At 48.6% G+C, this 19,891-nt stretch overlaps 1 protein-coding gene and 1 long non-coding RNA gene across 5 annotated transcripts in view; both read left to right on the forward strand.

The window, feature by feature from the left end:
- The window catches only part of SHROOM2 (shroom family member 2), a 158,793-nt gene that overhangs the window by 664 nt on the left and 138,238 nt on the right, over nucleotides 1-19,891 (forward strand). The window lies entirely within an intron of this gene.
- LOC123595129 lies at nucleotides 2,698-5,072 on the forward strand. The gene is made up of 2 exons (XR_006711044.1): nucleotides 2,698-4,371; nucleotides 4,603-5,072. It is a non-coding gene; the product is annotated as an uncharacterized LOC123595129 (long non-coding RNA).

Below are 19,891 nucleotides of genomic sequence, written 5' to 3' on the forward strand. Positions count from 1 at the left end.
GCCCACTCCACGTGCCAGGGGGTGGACTGAACTGTCCCGATCTGTGTTTGCCACTGTAGGCCCTTGGTTCTGCACCCCTTGAACCTGTACCCCTTATCGCTGGGAAAGCCAGACTAGCAGCTGTCGCCATCCCAGCTTCTCGATTCCCATCAGCCCATCAATATTTACTGACTTTCGGCTTCCAGCCCTAGATCCACGGCGTTCTGGATACCTGCAGAAACGTACCGAAACTTTACGCGTCCTTTTTAAAAGCGGGACTTGAGCTCCAATAACAAGTTTCTAATATGTCTAATCAGGAATGTGTTTCGCGGTGTGTGTGTGTGTGTGTGTGGTGGGGGAAGGAGGCTGCTTTAGCGCTGTGAATTCTCTTGTCTCAGAACAGAAATCGCACTTGAAATTTACCAGCTGGACTTGTATTGATCTGTGAAGACACACAAACAACAAACCCATCATCCTGTTTTCTTCTGGTTAAAAGTGTCAGTGTCTCTGGGCAGGGTTGGATCAGGCCATTCCTAGGGACAAAGTTCCCTTTAAAATGTAAAAATTCTTGGCTATTACCAGAGTTTGAAGGTGAGTTGCTGGGTTGTTTTGTTTTGTTTTGTTTTTCTTTTTCTGCTTTCCTGCTTCCCTGCAGCAGGAAGGTATAAAGTCACTCCTAATCCCCCCCACCGGTAATGAATTTGAGCAGTGGTGTGGCTTTGTTGTGCATATAGCAAATGAGACCCCAAACTTTTCTGTTCTACATTTTCTCGTGTTTTTATATTTACAGAACCAGAGAGTCTGAGAGGAGGCTTGTTTAGATGTGCGCTGAATTTATGTTCAACTGGGAAAAGAGGCTATCATTGCTATAAATTGGACTAATGTGTAACCCATTAACGAATTCAGTTCTTTGAAAAAATGGTACACACTTTGCCCCGCAAGGGCACTTTCCTGCATAAATGCATATTAAAAAATGTTAAGTTGTGCCTTTTTAATAAAGGTTTTACAGGGCATTTCTGATGGTAAAGGTTAAGAAGATAATTAGGTCTTTAGCATCTCATGTGTTAAAAAAAAAAGATATACACAATTCAATGTATCTTAGACTTGTCATTATAAGTAGGTGGGATAAATTGTAACACGTTAGTTAAGGTGAAATCTTGCCTTTTAACCATACACAGTATAAGAAAGTTGGAAGTCACTGTAAACTGAAATTCCGGGGGCCTGGATGGCTCAGTTGATTAAGCGTCAGACTTGGTTTCGCCTCAAGGGTTCATGGGTTCAAGCCCTGCATCATCGGGCTCTGTGCTGTTTGGAGCCTGCTTGGGCTTCTCTCGCTCTGTCTCACGCTCCTACGCCCGCATGCTCTCTTTCTCTCTCAAAATAAATAAAAACTCTGAAATTCAGTTGTTTTATCAGAAGGTGGAGAAGGGGATTCTTGAGCACGCCCTCCTTCCTAAAAACCCTGGTGTGTTCTTCCTGGCCTCCTGTTCCCTGTGTCCAAAGGACACCATTCTAGACCGAAAGAGGTGGGCAGTAAAACTCAGTAAATACGCACCAGGGCCTTTTTGGGGCATGTGAGGCCGTTTGTTCGTGATTTGGCCCGCCGGTTAGCTTTCACGCTACTTGCTAAGGTGTTGTTTCTTTTCGTTTTGAAAGTTTTTGTGACTAGGCCACTAAGCACTGTGTGCCCGTCCTTTCCAGATTGTGTTTCCGGATTTTGCAGGACTAAAAATGTTTGTGATTCTCATCTGAGATGCTCATCCGTCTCCCCCTTAAACTGCTGCTTAGTTTGTGTAGCTGCTCCAGTGTGACTGTAAATTGGTGGTTTCTTTACTTAGGGTGGAGAGGATTCGGGAGAGCTTGGGACTTCTGTACTAAGTTCGCATGTACACTTGGTTATACTTGTAGAGGTACGTGCTCACACGTGCGTATATTACATATTTTTAACTACCTGTTGTGTTGCATGGTATTGGCAGTATTTCACATGCCTGTCCTTTCCGTGGGATTAAGTCATCAATGATGCTTGCTTACCCTGCAACAGCTGGTAATGAACTGTTGCATGATTAGAAAAGGATGAAGGAAAGTGTGTCCATTTAGAACCACTGAGAGTGGGAATTGGCTGTTGTGAGAGAGACTGCGGAAGATTGTTCCGCTTAGAGAATTTGGATGAATCCAAGTTCAGTCCTCTCAGTAGCTACTGAAAAATCTTGGGGGCTCATCATAACAATTGTTATTGGGGGCCCAAATAAATAATAATTGTTCTAATAGGGGTGGGGTTTTTTTTGGATTAAAAAAAACCCTCATAATCAAATATTTTACAGATAAGATCCTAGGGATATCATACGACTCATTTTCTATGTAACAGAGTCTGACATGGGGGTAGCTTGATCAGGTGTAAGGTAACGTGCTCTTTTTATGATAATGGGGGTCTGATTTGAAAGCCTCATCAGAGTGCACGTCTTAGCCCTGGAAGAAATGCTAAGAACAGGGCTGGTTCAGTCCGTGATCTTCGGATCAAGTTTTGTCAGCCTATTTTACTTTACTTTTTAAATTTTATTTTGAGAGAGAAAGCAGGGACGAGCAGGGGAGGGGCAGAGAGCGAATCCTGAGCTGTCAGCAGAGCCCATCAGGGCTATATCTCACGAATCCTGAGATCATGACCTGAGGTGAAACCGAGTCGGATGCTTAACTAACTGATTAGTGACCCAGGCACCCCTGTCAACCTATTTTATAGATGCAACAGCTAAGGCAAAGGGAAGTTAAACGGTGTGCCCTGAGATAACAAAACTGGCAAGCCCTGAGAAGGCCCCCAAGGGCCAGCTCTTGACCCCAGATGTCCCCATTTCCCCTCCGTTCCACCTGTTCTGTCCTGGAAACACTTGCAGCGCTATTATTAAATGACTTCATCCCATCCATTAAATGGGGGTCTTTCCACCGATACTCTGGTCTGTGTCCTTCTCTATGGTGGGGGCTGTTCTGCACTTGGTAGGATGTTCGGAAGCATCCCTGGTCTCCACTCAACATGATGCCACTGGTACACCCCCCTCAGGTGTGACAGCCAACCAAAGTCTCCAGACACTGTCAGATGTCTGTCCTCTGCGGTTAGAATTGCCCTCGTTAGATTAACAGTGTGGTCGCCTTTGTTTTAAAAAAGATTTTAGCTTTCAAAGCTCATGCTTCGTTCTTCTTTGTGAAGACACTGGCCTTTTGGGTGGTTTTGTGAGGGGCTGTTTTCTTCCCAAGTGCTGGCCCTGATAATAGACTTTATTTACATAGTAAAAGTCAAACAAATACTTGCTTCATCTGCACTTTTGTAGCTGGAGAAAGGAAATGAAGCTGGAACCGGGTGCTGTTTCTGGGCGTTCATTGGGGCTACTGGGTAAAGACAGTCTTTTCTTTGGGTCTAGTTTGAAGTCAAAGGGATACTTAACTTCCCGGGAGTGACATTCTTGGAATTTGACGTGCATGTGTGAAGTCCCACCAGACCTCCGCTGGAAGGTGGGAGCCACATTTGTATCCACGCAGGACCTTTCCCCCTGCTTGTAACTTGACTTTTCATGACAGCTAGAAAATTACAGTGCTGCTATTTTTACATGCTCCTGGCCGAGAGGGAGCAGGAACGATGTCTGTGTCCTAAGAAACCACAAAGATTTTGACTTGTTAGTATTTCCAAGGCCACATTTTGATGTGGGTTATCTGGGGACCCGGGTAACGTGGTCCCCTGTTTCTACGCGTTCCTTTCTCCATGGATTCAGCAAATGTAAAACATCAGTGGGGGCAGGGGAGGGGCCTGATTTCTAAAACGTCACTGGAGGGCCTAGAATTTCAAATGGGCGGATGGGGACTCGTCAGGGAGCACTCCGCAGGAGCTGGGTGTCAGTAGGCCTCCTGCAGCGGCAGGAATGTTTGCTAAGGGGGGAGGATTGGGGCTCCGGTCCCTCCCTGAAGAAGGCCCTCACCTTAGCCAGAAGCACCAAAGAAGACATGAATTGGGGCCTGCTGTGGTCCCAAGGCTGGCTCGTTTGGGAAGCCGCTGACTTTGAGGTTGCCTTTGGGGGACACAGCCACCCTAGAGCAGGGCGGGAGGGCTGTGGCTGGGGATCCCCACAGCCTGACTCACCCTCTCAGGGGGCTTCAGGCCATTAAAACATTTGTCTGGATATGAGACAGAGTCCTTAAATGTCCTTTGTAGTTTGCATAGTGAGGGTAGGATGGAAGGGAATCGGGGCACTTATTTTGGATGGAGGTCACACAGCCAGGTGGCAGAAGTCCTATGTAAACTGTTAGAGCTCCTGATAGCAGGAGGCTCCCGGCAAAGACCGGCCGTCAGTGGTGGGTGGGTGTGGGAGGTGCCGACCGCCTGATGTCCCGTCCTTAGTGGTTTGAAAAGAGGTGCCGTGGGGCGCCTGGGTGGCGCAGTCGGTTAAGCGTCCGACTTCAGCCAGGTCATGATCTCGCGGTCCGTGAGTTCGAGCCCCGCATCAGGCTCTGGGCTGATGGCTCAGAGCCTGGAGCCTGTTTCCGATTCTGTGTCTCCCTCTCTCTCTGCCCCTCCCCCGTTCATGCTCTGTCTCTCTCTGTCCCAAAAATAAATAAACGTTGAAAAAAAAAAAAAGAAAAGAGGTGCCATGTTAGGGGACCCGGCTGAGTCACCGTCATTGGTGACGGGAAAGGTTGGATAGTGGCCGCCTTGGTCAGGACGAGTTGTCGACCACACGTGTCTGCGTTTGCCCCCCACCCCAGCCAAGTTCTTTGTCAGATATCAGTAAAGGTTTCAGGAAAGAGGGAGCTGATGATGGGAGGGGATCGGGGACTGACAAACGTCAGCTCTTCTGGATTTTGCTCTGGATTTCTGAGTGAAGGCCCGTCGGCATCAGTGTGTGCGGCTGCTTCGTGGCACTGGACAGCAGTAAATGGCCCGTGGCTGGGCTGCGCCGACTCCGGGGACGCAGGGCCGGGGTGCCGTGCTGGCTGTGCCTCCATCGTGCCACCCCAGCCACTTTCCGAGGCCAGCCACCCTTCTCTGAGTTGTTAGGAGGAGTGGGATTCTGAAGACTCGTTTGTGTTTAAGCGTCATTGGTGTGGTTATAAGAGAAAAAGAGGTGAGTCTTCTTTCATGAGCTGAAAGCCACTTTCAGCTGGTAGACCCGCTTGCCAGCTGGCATATCCCGTGTGTCTCTATTACCCTGGCCCGGTCCCCGCCTCACACACTTGACCTGCTCCTCGTCCTTAGTCCTCCCGAGGTGTGTTGGGTGCGGGAGCAGGAAGTCAGGGAGTCCTAGGGCCTGTCCCAAGGTCTGCTGGCTGTCAGCTTCAGCCGGTGCACCCTTCTTCCTTAGACGGGAATTGTGCTGACCTCAGGTCTAGAAATCCAGAGGCTTCCGTGCCGTGAAAAGCTGTGCACTTGAGTTGTGCACACCTCCACACCATGTTGGATTTGGGCTTCCCGGTTCAGTTGTAAGTCGTTCTTAACGTGTCCAGACATTGGTCTTTTGAAAAAAAGAAAACTAGTCTGCCCGAGCATGGTAATGAAACACTCCTAAAGTAGTCGTTTTCACCTTGTCCCCAGGAGCTGGGATTTCTTAACTTCCCTTCCTATTCCCTGGCCACAGAAGCTGGGCGCCCTGCTTGGGGAGGGCTGGCTTTTCTGTTTGGAGAGCGTTTGGGACTTGCGGTCTTGCCAAAGTTGTTTTGTGTCAGCATGCAAATAAACCTGGAGTTGTGCATTTCTTAGGGCCTCTGTGGAGCTTTTCTTCTTGTACACTGGGAACACTGTAAACATTCGACAAGATAATTTCAGGATTGAAAAGCCAAATAGACTTTTTATTCAGGTCTCACTTCTTTCAAACACTGTGGTCAGGAGCGGGGGGGGGGGGGGGGGGGGGGGGGGCGGGGGGACCCTTGGAGGAGAAATTCTGCAAGCCGCCACCCTTCCAGGCTAAAAACTTTCATCCACAGGAAGGAATTTTGAAAGAGCTGAGGGTTCTACATTGCTCTCTTTGGTCTTTTTAAAACATTGCCAGTGTCTAACACTGATATGTTCTGGAAGAATTGTTTTCCCGTTACCTCGTTAGATCAGATATTTGCATTGTCTTGTAGTACATCAAGCATCTTCTGTTTGCTGGTGTGAATATTAAGGCTTCGCTTTGGGTAATGTATCTTGGTAGAAGGACAATAGGGTATCATCAAAAAAAAATAATAATAATTGGACTAACCTTATTTTAGGTTCAGACAAATAAAGTGGTTCTGAAAAGGCAGGATGTTCTGTATTGTAACAGAGAAGTAACATTTTCTTTACCTGGGTTTTCTATTATCATTGTTAATTATTATTATTAAATCCCAGGCCCTGCAGATTCTGTGTGCTTTATTTATTTATTTATTTTTTTCAACGTTTATTTATTTTTGGGACAGAGAGAGACAGAGCATGAACGAGGGAGGGGCAGAGAGAGAGGGAGACACAGAATCGGAAACAGGCTCCAGGCTCTGAGCCATCAGCCCAGAGCCTGACGCGGGGCTCGAACTCACGGACCGCGAGATCGTGACCTGGCTGAAGTCGGACGCTTAACCGACTGCGCCACCCAGGCGCCCCTGTGTGTGCTTTAAAGGCAACATTTTTACTTACTCATGGAAGGAAAGGGATGAAATGTTACTGTATCTTTTTGAGTTTTGTTTTCATTTTCATCAAAGTGGCTCTTGCACAGTTTAAGTAATCAGAGTTCTTTGGGGCCTGTCATCGTACCCGGAGCTCTCCCTGCTGCCCTTTCCCCTTCCCTGCAGACAACAACTGAAACTTTTCTGGCTGATGTCTTTTGGCATTTGCTTATATTCTCTATTGCTGCTACTTGTGTTTGTTCCTGTTGACTTCCAACTATATCGAAAATTGGGATTTAGCCTTTTTTCTGCACACCTCCTTCCCACCACCCATCCAGACCCATTTCTTCCCACCATGCATGCCACACTCCCAATCTGATGACTTCATCATTCTGGTTAGAAGAGGGTTTTTCAGCTTTCGCACTGTAGACATGGAGGGTCCCATACAGGTTGCCCTGGAACAACGTGGGTTTGAACTGTGCAGATTCACTTACACATGGATTTTTTTTTTTTTACTACAATACAGTACTGTAAATATGTTCTATTCTGATTTTCTTTATTTTTTAAAAAGATTTTAGGGGCGCCTGGGTGGCGCAGTCGGTTAAGCGTCCGACTTCAGCCAGGTCACGATCTCGCGGTCCGTGAGTTCGAGCCCCGCGTCGGGCTCTGGGCTGATGGCTCAGAGCCTGGAGCCTGTTTCCGATTCTGTGTCTCCCTCTCTCTCTGCCCCTCCCCCGTTCATGCTCTGTCTCTCTCTGTCCCAAAAAAAAATAAACGTTGAAAAAAAAAATTAAAAAAAAAAAAAAAAAAAAAAAAAGATTTTAGTTTCAAGTAATCTCTACACCCAACATGGGACTTGAACTCCCAACCCCAAGGTCGAGAGTCGCATGCTCCACCAACTGAGCCAGCCCGGAGCCCTTCCTTAGGATTTTCTTAATCACGTTTTTTTGGTTGTAAGAATACGGTATATAGTCTATAATACATACAATATACAAAGTATGTGCAACATATAAAGTTTATGTCAGGCCTCCAGCCAACAGTAGGCTATTAGTAGTTAAGATTTGGGGGAGTCAGAAGTTATACACTTACTTTCGACTGCATGTGGGGGGTGGTCAGCGCCCCTCACCCCCTTGTTGTTCAAGGGTCAGGGGTAATTCTTTGCTGGGGCTGGGGGGACTGTTCCATACGTTGTAAGATGAGTAGCTTCCCTGGCCTCTACCCGCTAGATGCCATGACTGTCCTCACTCTGGCTGTGACAACCACGTGTCCCCAGACATTGCCAGATGTCCCTTGGGGGGGCAAAATCACCCCCTTTAACTTTTGCCCCGAGTTGACAGGAGTCAGTGCTTGCATATTTTGACGGCCAGTGCTATCACTGCTGAGTCTGGTGGTACAAACTATGATTACTTTTCCTATGCAAGTTTTCATACTCAGTGAGGTTAATGGTAGTTTTGTTTCTTTGCTTGATTTCCTATACAGTTACCATTGATTCATCCTCCAGATCATCCCCAATTGCGAGAAAAATAATTTTAATAATTTTTAAAAAATGTTTATGTGTTTTTGAGAGAGAGAGAGAGAGAGACCATGAGCAGGGGAGAGGCACAGTGTGTGAATGGGAGAGGGGCAGAGAGAGAGGGAGACACAGATTCTGAAGCAGGCTCCAGGCTCTGAGCTGTCAGCACAGAGGCCGACACGGGGCTCGAACTCACAAACCGTGAGATTGTGACCTGAGCTGAAGTCGGACACTTAACCGACTGAGCCACCCAGGCCTCCCTGCCACACACATTTTTAATATGTTTAAAGACACAGGTCTTTGAAGACCTTCTCTGCCTGAAAAAAAATTTTTTTGTAAGTTTATTTATTTATTTTGAGGGAGAGAGAGAATCCAAAGCAGGCTTATGCACTGCCAGCACAGAGCCCAATGCGGGGCTCGAACCCACAGACCGTGAGATCATGACCTGAGCTGAAACCAAGAGTCGGATGCTTAACCGACTGAGCCACCGAGGCGCCTCTCATTTCTCTTTCTTTCATGTCTTTGTGTTTTTGTTCTTCTTGGGAAGTTTCCACAACCTTATCTTCCAGTCCTTACATTGAGTTTTACAATTGTGCTCTCCGTTTTTTCCGATTACACAAAGTTTTTAGTGTTGCTTTTGAATGTTCCTTTCATTTTTCTTTTTAATCCCCTACTGATTTTGCTTCATGTTTTTTCTTTCATATCTTTGAGGATATTAGGCAGATTTTTTTTTTTTTTTAAGATTTCTTTCTGCATAGATTGAGTTTCTGAGCTCTGCTGCATTTTTGTTTGTGTTGGCTTCTCTTTTCCCTGTTAAATGCTCTCTGCAAATGTTCCGTGATCCTCCTATCTGCAGGTATTTGAGTGACTGGGTGACTGGGGCGCCTGGGTGGCTCAGTGAGTTAGATGTCCGACTGTTGATTTTGGCTCAGGTCACGATCTCACGGTTTGTGAGATTAAACCCTCATCGGGGCTCTGCGCTGCCAGTGTGGAGCCTGCTTGGGATTCTCTCTCTGCCTCTCTCTCTCTCTCTCTCTCTCTCAAAATAAATACAAAATAAGTAAACACACACACACACACACACACACACACACACACACACAAAAGGTGACCAAAGCGTTATTTGGAAGCTCTGTGTGCGGCTGAGTGATATGCGAGGCTGCTTCCGTGCAGACTCCTTTAAGGCCATCGCTTCAGCTGGTTGTTTTGGGCTGATCCTGTCCTTGTCACACGGTCATTCTCCCCTCTACTGAAAATAAGTTTCTGGTGTCCGGCAGATATGAAAGGTGCTGTGAGGGCTACGAGTTTAGAGGATGCCTGCTTTGCTCAGCGAGCTAGAAATGGTCACTTCTCCATCGTGTGGCCACAGGGGTTCCAGTTTGGTGGGAAGGTCTTCCCGACTGTTAAGTGGCATTGCCTGTGTTCCAGGCTGGATCTTGCACTCTGTTCTTAACCTTTTCTTTTCTTTTTAAATGTTTGTTTCTTTTTGAGAGAGCGGGGGAGTGGCAGAGAGAGAGGAAGACAGGATCCGAAGCAGGCTCTGCGCTGACCGCAGAGAGCCCCCCACTCGAGGCTCGAAGTCACGAATGGTGAGATGGTGACCTGAGCCGAAATCAAGAGTCGGTTGCTTGACCGACAGAGCCACCCAGGCGCCCCTATAAGAGACCCTTCTAACAAGTGAAATCCAGAGAGAAATCAAACTTTTCCTTTTAACCAATATACCCGGCTTTAAGAGACAGGATATATAGCACTTCGTTTACCCGCATACAGGAGGCAATGATTATTTACTTGTAGAAGGAGTCACTCTGGGTGTCCAATTAACATGTAGCTCATTCCCCAAACTCTTATTGTAGAAAATGAGACCTGTGTGCCATCGTTTTGGCTTCCTTCCACTTTAGCTTTTCTCCCAGATGATAATTTAATGTTCACCCTGTCTTGGTTTGCTTCCCCTCCCTGCAGATGATGGTCTGGAAGCTGCGGAGGGACAGGGCAGAGGCAGGGAGCGTCCCCAGTCCAGGTAACTAGCACCCAGGCGGGACTGGCCGGAGGGGAGGGTGGGTGGCCAAGTGCTGGATGATGTCAGGGATTGGACCTTCCTCCTAGTCGAATTGTCCTTTCCTTAACTGCCTTGGTTAAAGTGCAGAAGATGTTGCCTGGGAGGGTAACACGTTAAATCTTCATTAGCAGGGCTGCTGTTATCAGATTAATTAATTATAATCCTGTATGGCGGACTATTTCTCCCCTCTGGGGAACAGGATTTAGATGAGTTAGGCCATCAAAGAAAGAGAGATGAAGATGAGTGCAGAGTCAGAGTGGTCTCCGGAGGAAGGTGGAGTCGGTGTGGGGATGTGAGCCAGAGGAGAGGAGGGTCTCTTCTGTCTCAGGTGCTGGGGAGCCCGGCGAGGGTGCGGGCGAGGGAGGACAGGGTTACCGCACTGGTAACCAACCCTCCCTGACTTGCGAAGGAGGTGAGGGTGCTTCCTTGCCTCTGGCTTGCAGATGCCAGAGCTGATGAAATTCTGCATCTGTTTATGTTAATTGTGCATATGTTCGTACATTCGTTAGAACGGAGATCCTTATCTGTGCTAATTGTACATATGCTTATACGTTTTTAAGCATAGTGATTGTTCTTCTTGGGGCAGCAACATTAAAACCATCTTGAAAAAATTGAAAATAAAGGAAATGATTGATCAGTAGCCCAAAACATAACCATCTTATTTCTGGTGGTACAGCTATATTGATTCATTTTCCCTGTCTCTGAAATTCTTCCCTTTACACCACATACGTCTAATTATTCATTGCTTGGAGACGCCCCAGTGGCTCAATCAGTTAAGCATCTGAGGCTTTGGCCCAGGTCGTGCACTCCCGGTTTGTGAGTTTGAGCCCCGGGTCCTCAGGCTCTGTGCTGACTGCTCACAGCCTGGAGTCTGCTTTGGATTCTGTGTCTCCCTCTCTCTCTGCCCCTGCCCGCTCACTGTCTCTCTCTCACTTTCTCAAAAATAAGTTAACATTAAAAAAATTTTTAGAATTATTCATTGCTTGAAGGTAACTCTCCTAACATTGTATCATCAACAATCTTTGGAATCAGATGAAGCTTAGCTCTGTGTATGCCCCTTGGAATTTTTTAAATGACATGTTTTAGGGGCGCCTGGGTTGAGCGTCCCAATCTTGGTTTTGGCTCAGGTCATGATATAATGGCTTTGTGGGTTCAAACCCTGCACTGGGCTCCGTGCTGACAGTGCAGAGCCTGCTTGGGATTCTCTCTCTCTCCCTCTCTGTCTTCCCCTCCCCCACTAGTGCTGTCTCTGTCTCTCTCAAAATAAATAAGCTATAAAAGTAAGTAAAATTGACATGTTTTATTGTGAAACATATTGAGTTTTATTATTCAGCTTTTTTTAGACAGACATAGATCTTCAAAAGCCCTAACTTCTGGAAAACTGGCTATATTGGTAAAATATGTCATTCTTTATTTTTTTTTTTAATTTTTTTTTTCAACGTTTATTTATTTTTGGGACAGAGAGAGACAGAGCATGAACGGGGGAGGGGCAGAGAGAGAGGGAGACACAGAATCGGAAACAGGCTCCAGGCTCTGAGCCATCAGCCCAGAGCCCGACCTGGGGCTCGAACTCACGGACCGCGAGATCGTGACCTGGTTGAAGTCGGACGCTTCACCGACTGCGCCACCCAGGCGCCCCAAATATGTCATTCTTTAAAACAACTCTGCAGGGGCGCCTGGGTGGCTCAGTCGGTTAAGCGTCTGACTTCAGCTCAGGTCATGATCTCACGGTTTGTGAGCTTGAGCCCCGCGTCGGGCTCTGTGCCGACAGCTCAGAGCCTGGAGCCTGCCTTGGATCTGTGTCTCCCTCTCTCTGCCCTGTTCATGCCCTGTCTGTCTCTCAAAAATAAATAAGCATTAAAAAAACAACAACCCACACAACTGTGTGCTTTTTGGGTATGTGCAGCTTTTCTTTTAATTTCTCTTCATGTTTACACGTCCTGGGCCTCGAGTGAAAGTTTGGGAAGGAAACATCTGGACTCGGAAAGATAGGCCTGCTGCTGCTTGAATCGTATTTGTTTTGTGTCCATTTAGCCACAAGGAGCTCACAACTGCTGCTGCTGGGGTTGGGTCGGGGGGCCGTTTCCGTCCCCCTCGTCCATCCTCAGTGACTGGTGTGCAGGAGACGATAATCACCACCTGATACCACACAGGCGCATTGTCCGTTCTCTGCTGGTGACTCAGGATGCCCTTCTTGTGCCCTAGAGACGTCTGGTTTTCCAGAGCTCAGTTCTCAGACTCGCCGTGGCTGCACCTGCCATCTGAAGAAGACGTCTACTCACAAGAAGACTTACTGTCTCCTTGCTTTGTGACCGTCGTACAAACAGCCTTGACCGGCTCTTTCCCTCACCATGTACTGTAGTGTTGGTTTCTCGGGAAGTTTCCTCCTTTATTTGTGTCTCCTCTCTGGCATCTAGGTGCCATCAAGTGCTTCCTTGGAAGGGCACGTGTGCACGTGCCCCTTCCACCTCCGGGTGCGCTTCGACTTTGGCAGTGGCCCTGCAGACTCCCTGTGATCCAGGCGGAGATGACTCTTCCTTCACCTTTCCCTTCTTTCTCCGTCTCTCCTGGATTTGCAGTCCTGTCGACACTTCATCCCCAGATCTCGGCGTCACTCGTGGTGGCTTGCCCTCCTTCCACAGCCAGCCGATCAGCCAAGTCCTTTGGAGCCTCAATGTCCTGTGTTTGTTGCTCCTTCTTCACTCCCAGTGTCCCTGCCTCCAGTGTCATGTGCCTGGACAGTGTCTTGCACACTGCCTATGGCCTGTGTGTCAGACTGTTCTAGAACTCCGGCAGTGGATATGCCAGCACGCTAAGTGGTTTCTCAGGCTCTTCCTGGAAAGGCCTCAGGAGCCCCTCGCATTACACCTCAGCTGGGTCTAGAAGGTTCTTTTGGCTTTTAGCATCTGTCCGTTTCCCAGCCTCATCTGCTGCTTTCCTCCCTCCTGCCCTGACCCTTTAGTCCAGCACTGTCCCATGTGGTAGCCGCTCGTCATATGTGGCCGCTGAGCACTTGAAAGGTGGCTAGGCCAAATTGAGATGGACTGTAAGTTTAAAAACACACTGGAGGGGCGCCTGGGTGGCACAGTCGGTTAAGCGTCCGACTTCAGCCAGGTCACGATCTCGCAGTCCGTGAGTTCGAGCCCCGTGTCAGGCTCTGGGCTGATGGCTCAGAGCCTGCAGCCTGTTTCCGATTCTGTGTCTCCCTCTCTCTCTGCCCCTCCCCCGTTCATGCTCTGTCTCTCTCTGTCCCAAAAATAAATAAACGTTGAAAAAAAAAATTTAAAAAAAAAATAAAATAAAATAAAAAAAAAACACACACTGGATTTTAGACTTAGTGTGGAAAAAAAAAGACAAAGTAGCTCATTACTAATTCCTTTATATTGTATACTTGTTGAAATGATCATATTTTGGCTCCATTGGGTGAGATAAATATATTCTAAAATTAACTTCATATATACTTCTTTGCTTTCTTAAATGCAGTTCCTGCAAAATCGGAAGTTCTAGGTATGGCTCTTAACTGTGTTTCTATTGGGCGGCTGTGCTTTAGGCCCTTGTTAGGCAAAGTATGGTCCTACAAGCTTGTGAGAAACGCAGACCCTCAAGCTGCACCCCAGACCTGCCGAACCACAATTTGCATTTTAACAAGGTGTACACTTGGGGCTGTCATCACGTGTTCACGAGTTCGAGCCCCACGTTGGGCTCCGTGCTGACAGCTCAGAGCCTGCAGCCTGCTTTGGATTCTCCGTCTCCCTCTCTCTCTGCCCTTCCCCTGCTTGTGCTCTGTCTCAAGAATAAACAAACTTAACAAAACAAACAAACAGAAAACCCCAAAGGTCTACAGCTGACTCAGAGGCATGGTCCAGATTGCCAAGTGCTGCTTTGGAGAGCTGTTTGCTGGTCCCCAACATCCTGTGGTGTTTGAGGCTTTGCAAGGGTTTTTGTCCTGCTTTGTCTCTGAGACACTCGTGGCCGCATGGATGGCTGTGCTCCTTTTCCACCTCCCAGGCAAAGCGGCCCCTGGCCCTTCCTCCCCACCAGCCACAGTATGCCCACAGTGGCCTTCGTGGGCCTGTCTAATCGAGGACCCTGCAGCATCCTTGAGCCCGATGGACTGGGACATCCCTGAGGTTGGAAACTGGCCATCGCTTGCCCCTGATGCCCCAGTGCGTTGCCTAACAGGTGGTAAAAAGGGCACTGGTCAAGAATTGACACCTGTCACAGTGCTGGCATCCTGCTGCTACTTTGTTTCTGGTGTGGGACTTGGGGGTGAAGGTCATAGTACCTCCAGGACCACAAAAGTCACGTGCAGCGGCACTTTCATGAGCCAGGGCCACGGGGCCCGCAGGGAAGCCGCGAGTCTGGGGCGACTGTAATGGAGGGACCTTCAGCGTTTCTAAAGAACAAGACCGTGCTTGTTGGAAAGGCACTACGGAGTGATGCTTTCTAGGCCTCAGGGTGCCTGGGCGGCTCAAGTCGGCTGAGCGTCCAACTCTAGATTTCAGCTCAGGTCATCATCTCCCGGTTCGTGAGATCGAGCCCCGCGTCGGCTCCTCGCTGACAGTGCGGAACCTGCTTGGGATTGTCTCTCTTTCCCTCTCTTTCTCTCTGCCCCTTCTCCCCCTCACAGTAAAGAAGCATTTAAAAAGAAGAAAAAGAAGGAATGATGCTTTCTAGGCCTTGTGGCAACACGGCAGAAGCCCGAGCCTGGAGTAGGCAGGGGAAGGAGAGCCAGAATACAGAACCGCCTGGGTGCCGGTCTAGACTGGAAAGGACATGCCCCGTGGCCTAGCAAAAGCAGGAAAAGCAGGCACATCACGGCGGTTGCATTAGAACCCGGAGCTGACACTGACTTGCTATTTCCTGGCTTGCGGGTTGCTTGTGACACGGTGGCTGCTGCCCTGTCCTAGAAGGCATGCTCCCACGTTTAAAGGAAGCCCTGCCCAGAGTTTCCTTCCCCTGCCCTCCTGGGCGGCATTTCCCTGTGGTAACTGTGTCTGAGTCCCTTTGTGACCAGACTTCACTGTCACCAGGAGGTGACGGGGTGGCCCTCAAGTGTCCGGGAGGCAGGGACCTGACTCGTGGACAGCGTGGGCACAGGCATACGGGGACACGTACCCGGGTGCTTGACCCCAACAAGCCCAGGCCTGATGCCACGGGAAGGGTTGTCCTGTGGCTTCACGTGGTGGCCTCACACTGACTTCCTTCCAGTCCTCGCTGCGGAGGGCGCCTTATCTCTCGCTCTTTGAGACTTCCTTCAAGTAAATCTGGTATCTTGTGTGTTCTCAGATTAAAGGCGGACTGTGCAGTGCCCGAGGAAGCCCGATGCGTGTACTGGGGGGGGGGGGGGGGTTGCAGAGGCCGGGGGGCCAGCCTGTGTTTCTTTTCCCTGGAGTTTTTACATTTTTTATGTGTATTTATTTTTGAGAGAGAGGCACACACACTCTGAGAGGGAGGATGCCCAACTGACTGAGCCACCCAGGCGCCTCGAGTTTTTAAAAATGTTTAAAAACTGAGATTCACCCTTTTACATGGAAAACTCAGATTCACCCTTTTACATGGAACAATTCAGTGTATTTTAGTATGTTTACTTAATTGTACAGGCAACACTGTCTATGATTCCAGAACATTTTTATCACCCCGAGAGAAATGCCACATCCATTAGCTGTCACTCGCTGCTCCCTCCCTGCCCCAGCCCCTGACAGCCACCCTTCTATGGCCTGTTTCTATGGAGTTGCCTGTTGTGGATACTTGGTATGAGCAGGTCATATAGTACGCAGACTTTTGCGTCTGGCCTCATGCACTGAGCTGAGCGTGTTTTCCAGGCCCATCCACGTTGTCGCACATGTCCGCACTGCCTCCCTTTTTAGGGCTGAATGCTGTTCCACTGTGTGGATGGAACACATTTTGTTTATCTTTAACTGTGAATGGACAGCTGGTTGTTTTCACTTTTTGGCTCTTGTGAATAATGCGGCTGTGGGTGTTCACACAGCTGCCTTTGTGTAGACCTCCGTTTTCAGTTCTCTGGGGCATTTTCCTTGCATTGCGGGCTGGTCACACACACACCCAGGAGTGGTACTTGTGTTTCTAGAACACAGGGGCATCGTACCTCTGATAAATTAAAAGGATAGGGTTGGTCTTTCTGGCTTGGAGGTTGCTCAAACAAAAAACTAACACTTTTTTAAATCTTAAAAAATGTTTAATGCTTTTTTTTGTTGTTAATTAAGTTTATTTTACTCATTTATGAATGGAAGAGTGCAGGGGAGGGGCAGAGAGAGAGGAAGAGAGAGAATACCAAACAGGCTCCACACTGCCAGCACAGAGCCCAACTTGGGGCTCAGAGCCACAAACTGTGAGATCATGACCTGAGCTGAAATCAGGAATTGGCACACTTAAATGACTGAGCCACTCAGGTGCCCTCACCTTAAAATTTTGAAAAATCTCCAGGGGCGCCTGGGTGGCTCAACTGGTTAAGCATCTGACCTCAGTTCAGGCCATGATCTCACGGTTCATGGGTTCGAGCCCATGTTGGGCTCTGTGCTGACAGCTCGGAACCTGGAGCCTGTTTGGATTCTGTGTCTCCCTCTGTCTCTGCTCCTTTCCCGCTCCCACTCTGGCTTTCCCTTTGTCTCAAAAAATAAACCTTAAGGGGCTCCTGCGTGGCTTAGTTGGTTAAGTGTCCAACTTCATCTCAGGTATGAACTCGCAGTTTGTGGGGTCAGAACCCCGTGTCGGGCTCTGTGCTGACAGCTCAGAGACTGGATCCTGCTTTGGATTCTGTGTCTCCCTCTCTCTCTGCCCATTCCCTGCTCATGCTCTGTCTCTCTCTCTCCTTCAAACATAAATAAACATCAAATAAGTAAATATCAAAAAAAACCTTTTGGGGTGCCTGGATGGCTCGGTTGGTGAGGCGACCGCCTTCGGCTCAGGTCATGATCTCGCAGTTTGTGAGTTCGAGCCCCGCGTCAGGCTCTGTGCTGACAGCTCGGAGCCTGGAGCCTGCTTCAGATTCTATGTCTCCCCCTCTCTCTCTACCCCTCCCCTGCTCACGCTCTGTGTCTCTGTCTCTCAGTAATAAATAAATGTTAAAAAAAAATTAAAAAAAACCTTTTTAATAAGTAAACAAAAAAAATTTTTTTTTTTTTTTTAAATCTTCAAATGAACAGTTTTGGAAGCTCATGGGCTCTTGTCTCAATGGCATGAGATGGCATGTGGACCCCTGCTGTGACAAACCCGCTCTCACCTGGGCTCTCAGAACATTCTAGACACAATGTGCCTTGGTCCCCGGTGTCCTCTCTTGTTCTGAGGACGGCAGCTAACACTTTCTGAAGCCTTTCTGTCGGCTGCTGTTTGCTCTCTGAGCATGAGCGAGCAGAATCTCTAATGACTCTGTGAAGTGGGCATTGTTATTTCCCCCATTTGGTGGACGGGGGTAGAGGTCTGCCAGAAGCAGGGACTGCGTGCGAAGTGCTTGGCAGATGCAGACACGCCTTCCCCGCAGGAGAACATCGTCCCTCCTCCACGGCGCCCTGTCCACCTCCATTCTTCTGTTGCCATCCTTGTAGGATGCCCTTTGTCTTAGTGCCGGGTGATTCTGGTGCATAAACACCCCCGGCGTCCCTCCGGGGGCAAGGGCAGTAACAGACCAGTGAGGCATCGCCCCTGTGGGAGATGAGCTCCTCTCCCCACCTCTCCTCTGCTCTCTCCTCTTTCCGGCTTCAAACAGAAATGAAAGCCCCTTGTCTTGGAGCATCTGGGTGGCTCAGTCGGTTAAGCTTCTGACTCTGGACTTCGGCTCGGGTCGTGATCTCATGGTTTGTGAGTTCGAGCCCCAAATTGGGGGCTCTGCACGGAGCCTGTTTCGGATTCTCTCTCTCATCTCTCTGCCTTTCTCTCTCCTTCTCTCTCTCTCTCTCTCTCTCTCTCTCTCTCTATCAAATAAATTAAAATCTCTATGTCTTCAATAAACTTAACCTTTTCAGGGTTGGGGACGTTGATACTATCTTCATATAGCATTGTAGGGTTTAGAAAGTTTTCTGTCTTTAGAATATTTTCTTTTTCTTTTGACCCTTGACTTGTAACAAGCTGCTAGGAGGTTTGACCAGGGCTGTGAGAACTCAAGACCCCCACGGTCCTGCTGTCCAGCCCATTAGGTGGTCAGGACTAGGACTCCTGCCTGGGCCTTGGAGCACGAAAGTGAATAGCTGTTTTTTCTGTGTGAGGTTTTTTGTTTTTTGTTTTCTTAATGTTTATTCATTTTTGAGAGACAGTGTGAGCAGAGGAGGGGCAGAGAGAGGAGACACAGAACCGGAAGCAGGCTCTGGCCTCTGACGTGTCAGCACAGAGCCTGATGCAGGGCCCAGCCTCACGAACAAGATCATGACCTGAGCCAAAGTTGGATGCTTAACCGACTGAGCCACCCAGCTGCCCTTGAGTGACTTTTTTTTTTTTTTTTTTAATCTTTTTTGAGATTCATTTTTGAAGTGTAAGAATTCTCGGGATTTTATAAGATTATATGAGGCCCATTCTCTGAAACCTATATAAAGTACTGTCTCAACTTGACAATAGATCTCTTCATGAGATTTCTATATTTAGATCTTCTATAAACCAGAGGACAGCAAACACACAGGACCAGAGTAAATATTTTTGGTTTTGTGGCTCAAACTGCTGGTCTCTGCAGTTACAGCATGAAAACAGCCATAGACAATACATAAATGAAAGGGCTGTGTGTCAATAAAACCTTTATTTACAAAAGCAGGTGGTGCCCGGGATCTGGCACGGTGGTGGAGGGATTGCCGCCCCCAGCAAGGGATCGTTTTCAAAGTGTGGCCCCCAGACCGGCTGCATCAGTATCACCTGGAAACCTGTTAAAAATGCAATTTTGGCCCTCACTCTGGACCTCCTGAACCCCAAACTGGGGGGGTCAGCCGGGAATCACACGGGTCGCCCTGGTGCTGGCTGAAGCCTGAGCACTGCTGTTTTGAAGAGCTGTGGCCCACTGCCGTGGGCATGAGAAGCAACTACAGTCTGCTGACGCTGCTCCAGAAATGTGCGTTTTAACACGGGGCCCAGGCGGTCCGCTGTGCCCTGAAGCGAGACGGAACGTCTAAAACAGCACTTCTCTGCACCGGCAGAGGGGATGCGGGAGATGCCAGGGGACAGAAGGTGGGCCCAGAATGTGGATTCACTTCTGATACCTCATGTACCCTAAAGCCCAGCGTTCCTGGAATTCAGATGCAGGCCTTCTGTTCATAGTTGACACACAGCCCACCACATTTGCAGATGCGTATTTAGTGTTTGCGGTGAACAAGTTGAGAGCATATTGATTCCCTCGATATAAGTGTCCAGCCCAGGCAAACGCATACAGACAGCAGACTGGGCAGGTGTCAGGAGGGGGCGTGGCGGGGGGTTGGGGGGTGACTGCGGATGGGCTCGGCATTTCTTTTGGGGAGTGATAAAAATGTCTTGGAATTCTGGAGTGGTCATAGTTATAACATTGAGTGTACTAAAAACCACTCATTTGTATACTTTACAAAGGTGGACTTTATGGAATATGAGTTAGAGCTCCATAAAGCTGTCCTTGAATAAAAGGAAATGGGATGAGGCATTCGGGCTCTTTCTTGAGCTGCAAAGACTTAACTGCCAGGATGCCTTCTGGGCCAGTCCCACCCTCTGGGCAGCACGTTAGGGGCCTGCATCTGGCCCCGCATCATGCCTGTCACAGGATTCCTCTGTGCGTGCTGGGTCAGGCC

Source organism: Leopardus geoffroyi, chromosome X (assembly GCF_018350155.1).
Source record: "Leopardus geoffroyi isolate Oge1 chromosome X, O.geoffroyi_Oge1_pat1.0, whole genome shotgun sequence".
NCBI classification, from domain to species: Eukaryota; Metazoa; Chordata; class Mammalia; order Carnivora; family Felidae; genus Leopardus; species Leopardus geoffroyi.